The sequence below is a fragment of the Sminthopsis crassicaudata genome, chromosome 3 (assembly GCF_048593235.1).
Source record: "Sminthopsis crassicaudata isolate SCR6 chromosome 3, ASM4859323v1, whole genome shotgun sequence".
In the NCBI taxonomy this organism is placed as follows: Eukaryota; Metazoa; Chordata; class Mammalia; order Dasyuromorphia; family Dasyuridae; genus Sminthopsis; species Sminthopsis crassicaudata.
Window position 1 is genome coordinate 124,434,332 of NC_133619.1, and position 12,921 is coordinate 124,447,252.

Genomic DNA, 12,921 nt, shown 5'->3' on the forward strand with positions numbered 1-12,921 from the left:
TATTTTCCCCTTATAGCAAGGAAATTTACTGAATGGAATACAACTAAATTATAACTACCATACATCAAAATGAAGCTGTAGAGTCTTGGAATCATGGATTTGACATTGTTGCATAAAATAATGAAAATAAAAAAAAAATAAAACTCTGACTTTAATACTAATCACAATTTAAAACAGTTAATATTGAATTACTATGGAAAGATTCTAATATCATAAATGTTATAATTCTAATGTTATAAATGAAATTATGTCATCAAACTCACATGTATTCTTGGGAGAGGAGAGGAAGTTATCTTAGTCTAGAAAAAAACCATCTTTTTTTGTCAAAGACTGGAGCAAAAAAATGAAAGGGGAAATAATTTGAGAAATATAAAAATATATCTCTGGTATTCCAGGGATTGTAACTTTTTTCTCAGCAATGCAAACATGTTTTATCAGTTCAGGAATTATTTCTCTTTAGTTGTATAGTAGATTGTCATGGACTAGAGGAAATTCTCTTTATATCTACCATCCTGTGCCTCAATTCTTTGTATGGAAAAATAACAATAAAGTTAATTCAGGTCAACAAATATTAATTGAGCATCTACTTTGTGCCAGGCATTATTAAAGTAGAAAACATGAATTTTAGAGAGAAGTTGGACTGTACTGTGATATACAATAAATCACCTGTATTTTTATGAAATAGGAAGCCAGCATATTAATAGAGCTCTTAGAAACAGGAAGTGTTGGGGTATGTTTGATTTTTTTCAATTGGGCTACTCAGCCAGGCTTCGTTAACACCTTATAAAAAATGAGTTCCTCCTTATTTCCTTAATAGAAAGTGCTAAGAGTCACATTCAGGATGCCCTGTATCAGCTTTAGGAATTCTAGAATGTTTTTTGTCCCACTAACCTTTTATCCAACCAGGCAAATCATCTGGATAAATGAGACCAGTGAGCTTGCTCCCCCCAGATCATTCAGATTCTCCCCAATCTACTATCTCCATAGATAATCAGCTTCATTTATCCAGATGGTTTGTCCGTTGTGGACCTGATCTAAAGGCAGATTATGCCCCTTCAAAACTGTTGACATAGAAAAGGGTTGCAAGGTCTCGTTTATTAGCTTTCAGTCTGTATTTCCTGGAAATGTTCAGCCAGACCTGCAGCCCAGGAATCTGCACTGGCCATGTGAAACTTCGGAATGAACAGAAATCTTTGGTGTTTGTGTGGCTGTCACTTTTCTCAGCGATATAATATTAACTAAAGGATGGGATGAAAATGAAAACATTCTGGTGCCTTTCTTTTTCTTGTGGCCCTAACAAGCCACAGCTGTATCCAGGGGCCTGTCATTGAAGGAGGCTTGTCCTGTCCTCTCACAGCAACCTTTTTCAATCAGATCAAAAGGAAATAGATGAGGCAGAAGGTTTTATCATCAAAGCCAATAGAAATCTGTGGGAACCAATATTTCCACCTAGATTGCTTCAGTCTAATCAGACTGAAAAGGTTTTTCTCTGGTAGGAAAGGAGTTGTTAAATCAGCCCATTTGAGAGTTTAGTCATCCCGACAAATTGGGTGGCTCAATGAGTTTATCCAAGAAAATGAATATGGTGTCAAAGGGGTTTGTGCCCCCTGAGCATGCTTTGCGAAGCTGCCAGCTCCTTCCTGCGCCATTGATTTTCAACATTGAGCTAAATTTCCACCCAAGACTGTTTACTTCACACTTTTACTGCAAATAGCACCCGCCAACAATTTCATGAATGAAACCCAATCTTCTACTAGATTGCCTTTTAAGAAATTGCTAGCCTGAGTGAAAGAGTATTCTGTCATTCTAGGGAGAAGGTAAATAGAAATGTGTCATTCTGCAGCCATTTAAAAATAAATATTTGGCTTAATTACCTCATCAAAGGGCTCCGTTTCAGTCTGAATTGTGTGGTCTTTCAATGGACTGATTTGACTGTTCCACCTTTCATCTAACTGATAGATTCAGCGAGAGCACAAAGAACCCTGAAAAACTTCCTTTTGCATTCTTAAACTCATTTTACATGCTTCAGGATCTCATTTTACTTTAATACTATGTTCATCATTAGCACCTGCATCTGAAGACATCTAATAAGTGATTATTTAAAAAGTAATATTGATAGGAGCATTATCCCTTTCTGCTTGGACTGCTATAATAACTATCCATCTGGTCTCTTACATCTAAACTTATTTCTCTTTATCTCCAACAACACTGCCAGACTAATTTTCCTAAAAGTCTGTTTTTATTATGTGAGTACTTGCTTAATAAACTTCCATGGCTCCTTCTTGCCCATAGGATCAAGTCCAAATTCAATCTTTCATTTAAGTTCCTTCACTATTTGAATATAAATCTGCTTTTCAAGCTTTGTTTTATATTTTTTCTTTCCAAATGGTCTACAGTATAACTTAAACTGGACTTCTTGTAATAGCCTGAACATATCCTTTGCTTTCCTACCCCTCTACCTTTGTTATTTCCATTACTGATGAATGGAATATGCCTGGAATCAGCTTTGAACCAGCTCAGAAGAGCCAATTATTAAATTTTCAGTATCAGCAAGTGTGAAAAATCAAATCAAGGATTGATGTATTATTTTTTGATTGTTTAGAATTAGAAAACTGATAGAGAAAACCTCAATAGTGTGGATTAAACAAAAAAAGTCACATTTTTGGAGAGTCAGTTGTTAAATATATATCAGCATGCCCTTTAATATTATTTTCCTGCAATTTCATTTCTTGAAAGTGAACTGGTCCTTATGGAATGCTGTCACCTCTGTGAAATTTTCTATGGTGAATGAATAAATGAATGAATGAAATATTTGTTAAATATTTACTATGTTAAAAACACTGTGCTAAACTTAGGGGATATAAGCAAAAAGCTACTCCCTTTGTTATGGAATTCTCAAAACACTTTTCATTTTTTAATGTATTCTATAGTTATCACAATATCTATCATCTTATGATATTTAGAACTAGAAATGACATAGGAGTTAGCTTTGAGTTTATAAATGTATAGATTAACTTCTCCAGGGATAAAGGATATGGAGATTCAGGTCTGAAGTGGAGGATTCTGAAAACAATTCTGAGAGATAGTGCTATTATTTACAGATTATTTATAGATATTATTTACAGATGAAGAAACTGAGAAAAACAGAGTTTAAGTCCATTGCCCATGACTACTTAGCTAGAAGCTCTTCTTGAGCTCCAAGGCCAATATTTTAGAAGTTGCGCTAGAACAGTGTTATAGAAGAATTCTGGTGTTTTAGAAAAGATAAAACAGGGGCTAGAGCTGTGATTTCACTAGTATAGGAAATTTCCAAATAAAGAAATTCTTTTTACCAATGTTTTGGCACCTTCTCTACAACTTATAGTCTTAGAGAATTGCTTCCAGAGACTTGTCTAGGGTCACACAGTCAACATGTTATCAGAGGCAGCATTAGAACTTATGGCTTTCTGGTTCTATACTAGACATAATGTTTGTTTAATTAATTAAATTTCATTACCCCTCCATTTTATCAAAATATATGCATCATACTCTATTCTCTTTTAATTTAGTTATTCTCAGTCAGCTATGAGATTGAATGGTAATTATGTCAGGATATTAATATCAGACAATAGCTTTGAGTTACTTTTCACAAAGATACTGCATTTTAACATTTAAGAGGATCATGATTTAATCCAAAAGAATCCAATCCAATCAATATCTATTAATTACATGAATATTGTCATAGCAGTGGGTGTTCAGAGGAGGACTAGAGCCTCTGTTGTGAGAATCCTTCTCATGGCTGCTTATCTACCTTTGGTGTCTACCTGTCACCCAACTCTCATCTATGACTCCAAGAAGCTGTAGCATATGTAGTGGCCATACTCAAATAAAAATGTTTTAAAAGATAGACTAAACTTGGTTGAGGATAATTGACAGACCTTAAACCTGTATATAACGTAAGTAATGTCAACATCAAGCATGTAAAGACTCTTTTCCCTCCTCACCTCTCTTTACCAGGTAATGAATTGTTGAGAAGGGTTTGCTCCAGTCATGATGGTGGCTGAAACAAGTCAAATATTGAAGACAACAAGGTCATTCATTGCGTCTCTGGCCATCATCAATCATCTTGACTTTTGTCTTGCTACTAGTCAGTGACTGGAAGAAAGACTGAGTTGATAACTTTATGTAGATCTGCCTCATTTAAATCCAGTGTATGAACAAGGCAAGATATTAGCTTATGATGTAATCATTGGTTGTCTTCAAAAGATGAAGAAGAAAATGTGCTAAATTCTGGGTTTACAAGGAATAAAAAGAATGATAGGCCTAGCCGATCTAGGGTGGTGGAAAAGGAAATAATATACAAAAGGAAGCAAGAAAAGGTAAGAGTTGGGATTGAAACGGGAACTTCATTGTAGATCTTAACATCCTTGTTCATGATAGAATGAGCAAAAGAGGTGAGCTAAATAATTGGGACCAGAAGCAGGAAGATCAGAAGTTGATAATTAGTTAGTTTTTTTGGAATACAGTGCTGGTGAGAAACTTATATTTATGAACCATAATATAATTGTATTTCATTTGCTGGACATTACCAAAGGAAAAAAAATTATATATTAAACTGAATTATTTTAACTGTGTTTCATGGAAATCTCTCTAGCATGTCTTTTAAAACAGAGTGCACTGAACATAATTTGATCTCTTTTTCATTCATTTCTTTATGAACATAGTAGTCACTTAGTTCAACATTCTAATTTTATTTTGGGCCCATAATATGATACTTCTTGTTATTAACATATGAAATGTAAGTAAATCATAAACCAGTAAAAGAAAACTTACTCCAAAATAGGTTATCTGAGAGAAAACATTGCATGTACAAATGGTTGTTCTTGACCTAAGATGCCAGAGTAGGTTTTTACTATGTGAGGATTGTCTTTTAGGAACATGGTGGAAAACATGGATCCAGAAACTGAGGCAGGAGCACATGAAAAAGATGGAATGCTGACACGTTCTGACACCTCTTAAATTACCAGCAGGCCATATGAAAATAATACTAAAAATTTTAAATTAAAAAAGAAAAAAATCAAATTTCCTCAATCCATCATATTGCCTGCTGGTGACTATACCTTGATATATGTGATCTCTTTTATCTTCATTGCACCTCTCAGGATGGACAGCAAGGTAGCACAGCCGATAGTACACTTGACCTAAAGTCAGGAAGATTTGTCATCCATTTTCTTAAATTCAAATCAAGCCTCAGACATTCACTATGTGTTGTGACTTATTCATGACTGACTCTTCATGACCCCATTGGGGTTTTCTTTGCAAAGATATGGGGGTGTGTTTGCCATTTGCCATTTCTTTCTCCAAATCATTTTATAGATAAGGAAACTATGGTGAGTATGGCTATGGTTAAATAATGAAGATAGGTGGTTTCTTCATCCAACTATCTTATTTTACAGCTAAAAAATCTGAGGTTCAATGATTTGAAGAAGTTACAATGTCAGCAAATGGTAGAAGAAGAATTCTAATCCAAATTTCTTTTCTTTAAGTCCAGGGTCCTCTCCAGTGCACCACACTGATTTTTCTTGTATAATCTGCTGCTCCTAATCTAGAATGAGTGAAGAAAACTAAATAACCATATTTCTTTCTAAAATCACTTGAATCAAGTCTCTTAAGGGTAATGTAGATGAATTTTGTGACTTTAATTTTGGCTGCCCACAGCCCTGATTTGTTTGCTTGATTTCCGGTTGTGTTCTGGATAGTTGAAGTTGCCAGATTTGGAGAGAGGGGATAATAAATGAAATATTCCTATGTAGACTGAGTTACAAGATTCTTCATATTGTTTTCATAAACATTCCCTTATAAGCAACAAAGGATCACTTTTGGCTGGTGTAAAGTTAAAATTAAGTTATGATTTCTTTCCTCCCTAATTTGTTTCACTGTGGATAATGCCTTCCACACAACCCCACTGGGGAAGGCAAGAAGGGACATGGGGGTGTGAAAATGAAACCACAACTCATATAGACATAACACCTCAACTCTTACCCATATGATAGAGGCAATAAGAGTTGACAAGCTATTTAAGGCAGGGTGGGCAGTGGTTGGTACAGTGAACATAGTACATGGCAAAAGGATAGTTGTGGTATGACTTACACCGTTAAAACAAGGCTGTGGTCGTGGCATCTGTCCAGGGGTTGATGTGAAAAGTGACAACAGCATCCTGCCAAAATCTTGTATTGTCCCACAAGCTTTTCACTTTATTCCAAAGGTCAGAATACACCCACACTTAGCCAAATTGATTTCAACAAATCTTTTTGAAGAAAAAAATAGAGAGCCTTCTTGACATAATAAAATGTTGTGCTGTGGATTTTTTTTTTCATAGCAAATCTTTGTTGACTAATAGACTTCCCTAGGAAAGTGTTTGTGTCAGTAGATAAAATTGACTGTAAGATTTGGTCCAGTGCGTGGACAGTTTTTGCAGCTCAACAATTTATGTGGATGTTTTACAAAAATGGAAATCCGCTGTGACATGTATTTGATAATAAAATCATTTCACACTAGAGCATTTGCGCATGAGAGAGTCTAGGCAAGAGAACACTTGGAGTTCAGTGCAATTTGACACCAGTCACCAAGGGCTGGACCCAGCCATTCCTTCGGTCCCTACATCAGTCCAATCAAAGGCCTCTTGTTCCCCCCTCCCATTTCTTCTCCTTTTCTTTCCTTTACTTGCATTAAGCTTCTATATCAATATAGGCTCTACACAGAAAGAAAGCAAGCTCACAGAAAGAGTAAATAGTCAGTATTCTCAGAGCAGAAAGGGAATTACCCAACTATTAAACACAATTAACAAGTGAAAAATGGACTGAGCTGTTCCAGAGAGATTTTCAATTCTGTCAAATAAAAAAGGAACCAGACTGCAAAGTAAACCCTTATTTTATTAGTTTTGGTTAATGAGTTTTTCCATAACCAGAATTTCCCAAATTTTACTGAATCAATAAAGTCTACATTTGGAAATCTGCTTTGTCCCTCTCACCTCCTTCCTCCTCTACACTTTTCTTCCCCTGGAGGGGAAAAATTGTTTGCAATCAAGAATTTAGCAATCACCAAAATGTGACAAAGTCACTTTCTGTGAAAGTGACATGGTCCACAGATTAAAGCCTGGCCTAGATGAAAGGACTTTAGAAAACCTTGGTTTTTGAATACAACTTTCCCCAGCTGTCTGAGAGAAAGGATGAAGGTATTTTCCATGAATTTGCCCTAAAGGGTTATGTTGAGGATTCTTCTACCACAGCTTTCCCCTCCAGGGTCCAGAACACCTGCAAAGCCAAAAGAGAAAGAAAAGCTCCTGCTAGCTTGTTCTGAGGGCCTTTCTTAGATTTCTTAGTTCAAATATTTTTTATCCCTCCCTAGTCATCATTTCTCTATTCCAGGTCCATAGACTCCATACCTTCCCCTAGTGGTCATAAATTTCCACCTTTGGTTTCAAAAGAGATAGCTCAATTCAATTGAATTCAATAAATACTTATTAGGTGCCTGATATATGCCAAGCATTGAGCTAGAAACAATAAAGAATGGCAATCCAAAGGGCTGCCATTAATTGGGGAATGGCTGGACAGGTTACAATATATAAATTTGATGGAATACTGTTGTTCTGTAAGAAATGATGAAGGGAATAGTTTCTTAGAAATTTGGAAAGAACTGTATGATTCAATGCAGAGTGAAGTAAACAGAACCAGGGAAACAGTTTATATAATGACAACAATATTATAAAGGCAACTTTGAAAGATTTAGGAACTTTGATCAGCATAATAATAAATCATGATTCTAAAGGATTAGTGATAAAACCTGCCTCCTGGTAGAAAGGTGAAAGACTCAGTGTACAGAATGAAACATTCTTGTGGGCATTGTCAGTGTGGAAATTTGTTTTATTTGATTATATATGTTTGTAACAGGGGTTTTGTTCCTTTTTTCTCATTGGGAATGAACTAGAGTTCATTGAAAAGGGAACTAACTTGGTCAAATCTAGCTTTAGAAAGGTCAAGTTGGTAAATGAGTGGTGAATGGAATTATAGGGGAGATACTTGAAAGAGGAAGACAAGTTAGAAGGGAGTAGTCAGGGAAGAAGTGATAAGGGGTAGTTACTATGGGAGTAGAGAGAAGGGTTCATATATATATATATATACATATATATATATATTAGAGATGTGAAATTAGAAACAACAGGATTAGCAGTGGCTTGGATATGTGGATTGATTGGGAGGGAGGAGTAAATAACACCAAATTTGGAAGCCTCGGTGATTTAGAGGATGATGATGTAGTAAACGGTAATTTTTGTTTATTTTTTGTTTTCCCTGGATGTAAATAGGAAGGGGTGGTGATGATGGAAACAATGGCTTCTCTTTTGGACATGTTGAATTTTTGGTGTCTGTAGGACCAAAAGTTAGGTGGTGGTATCTATTCTTTTGAGATTGTTTTCCTCCTAAAAACACAATTTCTCCTAAAGAAATAATTATTTTTAATTATTTAAAAAATCAGCATATACAGAAAAAATTTAAAGGAAGTGGTTGGTTTAAAATATTTAGATTGTATGTTAATTTACTGCTTAAGTATAGCCTGATTCCTAACATGTTTGTTTGTGTTTCTGAAGGAAACAGATTTGACATAGTAAGATCTCAAATCCTTAAAAGTACTCATAAATGGTTTGGATGAATTCTTTGCACACCATGAGTAATAAGAGTTGGGTATAGGAGGAGCTTTCCACAAGCACTGGGAGGAGCATAGGGTCTGATTCCACTTCCAAGTCTCCAGTAAACCACAAAAACTTGCGGATTACTTCCTTCAAAATTCCAAGTGAGCTTGGTCAGGAAATCGAATTCACCTTCTGCTAAAAAAAAACAACATTTTTCAAGCAGTGACCCACAATCCTCCAGCTATCTGTGACTTCATTGTCATTGGCTCCCTTACCCAGATGACCTTGCCACTGTAGCACCTGCGGGTTTGGCAGTGGAAGCTGTTGTGTCCTGCACCAGGCTTACACCTCAGGGCTCAGGGGTTTGGCTCTTACTTTCCAGAGCAGGCAGAAAACTTTCAGTTCCACCCTGTAACTCTGGCATGAAGCCAGAGTGGGTAAGGAAGTCTGAGAGGTAGAGGAGGCACAGGAGGGGCCCCTATTCCATTCTCTCCCTACACCCCTTGATTGATTGCCCTAGAGTCCTGGTCAGTATAACTTGTTGAGAGCTTTGTGGTCACCCCCTACCTCCTTCAAGCCATTCTTTGGAGGTGTGTTCCAGATGATACTTACAATCATCACAGAGCCCTATACTAGTGCCTTGTTTTCTTTAAAGAATTAGTTCCAAATCTTCTAACCTAACACATAGTCTTGTAAGCAGTATGAAAATAGCCTTTACTTTCAGATTCTTCCATAAACCTCTCCCACTGCCATGTCTTTTTAAGCTGGCCAGAAAAAACAAGATTAGGAAAAAATTCTTTCATACCCTAGAAAAGGAAACATCAGTTCTCTGGAATTGGATATTAACCCTTTATGTGTTTATCTTACCCTTCATTCTACAAATAATGATATTTTCTGCCCTTCACTTTTGTCACATATAACCTGGAATTTTTTTTTCTCTTTGAAATTCTCCTTGATTCAAACAATGGTAAATTTTATGTTTGTATTGTGATTCTCTTTATTATTAGACTTGGCAAAAGACTTCCTATCCTTTGAGATTTATTTTCTCCTAAAGACATAATTTCTTCTAAAGAAATAATTCTTTTAAAAATCAACATATAAGGAAAAATTTTAAAGGAAGTGGTTGGTATAAAATATTTAAATTGCATGTTAATGTCTAGAAAGACTGACTAGAAATGTAGTTGAGAAACATGACTTCCCAAACATAACAATCTGCATTGCATATTCCTTCTACCTACTTTGAGAAATGAGTCAAAAAATCCATAATACAAGAATATAACCTTCCCCCCAATTTATTGATTGGAGAGTCTTCCAGATGATACAAAACACTAAATGGTAGAAACCCCCCCCCCCAAAAAAAAAAAAAAACAACCTCTCTAGCTGTCTGGAACTGAAATGGATAAATTGAAAATGGGAATATCTCTTAATGCTATCGTTGTGAACATTCCTAATGATTTCAATTAAAGTTTTAAGCAGTCTGTCATGCCCAAGGGTCATATTCAAATTCAAGTTTATGAAGCAGATCCATATTCTGATATTGGCCTGGAATTCCTAGAGTGCTCTTGGCTGTAATGCTCTCAATTCTAGGCCATAGCTTTACAAATTGACATCTTACTCTCAGCGAGCATTATATTATCTCATTTGATTTTCACAAATTGACATCTTACCCTTGGGGGTCATTTTATTTTTCTAATTTTTCTAATCTCAACTTATGGGCATACATCTAGATGTGTTTATAAATATATGCATATGTATACTTCATGTTTAGATATATTTATTATATATTTATTAGAGCTAAGAAAGCATGATTTCTCCTGCATTTAGCCTATAATTGTAAGTATCCAGATGTTTCTAAGTATGGGGGGGGTTGCCTAATGGCTGTAATGCTTCTGATTGAGTTCATAAACCTGATCAATGTGTCATTTAACTTGTCTCTAATTCTGAATAAGCCAATGAGGTACATTCCTCATAAGCAGAGCTAGTTTGGTGACATTTGGTCTGGCCTGGTGCCAATGGAAACTCCTGTTACCAAGGAACATAGAACACCCCCATTATAGATCCCTTATTCCAGGGCCAGTGGTGGGGTGGAATAGCCAACAGCTGAGCTAAATGTGCACACCTGGAGATTTAGTGAGATGGAATAGCTGCATAAAGGATTAACTGAAACCCAGTGATCTGAAGTTCTGCTCCAAACTAGTAATTACTACCAAAAAAAAAAAAAAAAAAGAGGTATGTTCATTTCAGCATCTATATGAGATTTCAATGAAATGGGTTGAATAGAACATAATCATTGTCAACTATTTCATTTATTACATCTTTTACATTGCAGTATAGACATTGGAATCTAAGTTTTGACTCCGTTAAAAAAAATCAATCAAATACTTCTTCTTTGTTCCCCCCACTCGGCCTCAGCCTCTCTGTTTGAGTTGAATTCTCCTTCTCTGATGTGCGGATAAAGATTTAAGGGGATAAAGTGGAGATTTTACTCAAAATTTCAAACCCCATGAAATATTTCTTTTGTCACTTTATTTCCTTAATGTATTCATTTGTGGTTACTCACCTTCTCAGAGATCTCCAGGGAACCCCCAAAATCTGGCTATCTTATGATCTGGAACATGAACCTAGCGTAGCCCCAGTAAATTACATCTCAAGTGTTTACTGGCAAATTAGCCCCTCTTGGGCATGAGAGAATGTTTCTGGCTTGAAGTGCCCACATTTTAGACAGTTATTCATATATCAAACATCCCATAATCCTGATTAGGATGTGATGGACTACAGTGGTCTGGGAAGAGGGAAGTTTTGTCTGTTCACTGTGTCTAACAATGATGAAATGTTTTTTTCCCTGTCCATTCACTTAAACAATGTGCCCTTCTGTACCTCATAAGCACTTAATTTATTCCAACTCTTTGGCCTGACCTGTAATCCCCCTCTCCTTACCCATCTGACCCATCTGTGTTTCATTTACCACTCCTAGGCATCCAAAGAGCCAGGCCCAGGCCCTGTTTGGAACCATTAGACAAAGATTGGCGCTGTTCCCTCTTCCTGCACCGCATCCTCTGCTGAAAAAAATGGCCATCAGATCAGAGAACAGAGCCTGCTTTGTCCTCCACAACCAAGATCTGGAAGTACTTTCAATCATTTGCACTCTATACCCACTCAAACGCATTAATGTGATCAACGTTGGGCCTGTTGTGGGCATTTTTTTTCCAGCAAATAGCTTGCTAACATTCCAGGCATGTACTTCCCTGAAAACAAGACTGAGACACAGGGCCCTGAATATTCAATTGGAAAATCACCAAGAGCGAGAGCTTAGCTTGGCACGGCTGGTGTTGATTCTTAATAAGTGACTTCCTAAAGCTGAGGCATGGGGCTTACAGCTTCAATGACTTGTTTGAAAAATATTTTGTAGGTGCCTCATACCACTTTATTTCCTGTGGTATGCGTCATATTGTGAGCTATTCTGAGCCAGCCTGGTTAAGCACACTAACATTTTTTTCCCCTAGATTGTGGTGTTTAACTAAAAATGTGCTTATACAAGATGAGCTCATAGCTCTGAGTGCTGATGTAGTTTTAACTGCTTGGATACCAATGGCCGGGGGTTGCAAATGTGCTGAAAGGGGGAAAACATATCTCACACTGTCTAAAATGATTCCATGGGCGGTCAAGGTGGCAGGTAGTTCTTTGGGGGGGTGAGGCTGGGGGTGGGAAAGTTTTAAGATTTCAGCACAATAAATACCTTTCATTTTCATTAAAAGGACTGCCTGTTCCTAGCTTACTAAAGTCAAGGGTACAGAAGACATCTGGAACACTTGAATAAAATTAACCCTTCTCACTGCTTGAGGTAAAGAATACAATCTACAGAATTGGTTGTAATCATGAGAGGAACCAATTGCAAAAATTTAACAGACACTTTTAAAAAATGCACTGATTCTTCTGAGAATTAAGCAAATTGGTTAAAGATAATAGGTTGTTATGATAATCAAAAGAGCTGAGGGAAGTGAAATTCTCAAAGAAATAGTGGATATATAGTCTTGAGCTTGGAATTAGGAAGGCCAGTTCTTAGATTGACTCATGTACCACCTCTTTCAATGATAGTCTCTGATTGCCCAGTTATTAGTGGCTCCATCCCAATTTCAACTAAAATCACATTGTATATATTGTGTATACTAGAAGGAATCAGTAAGTCAGTCAATATACATTTATGACAAACCTGCTATTAACCAAAACTATTAAGAACAGGAGTCTAAGCACTTATG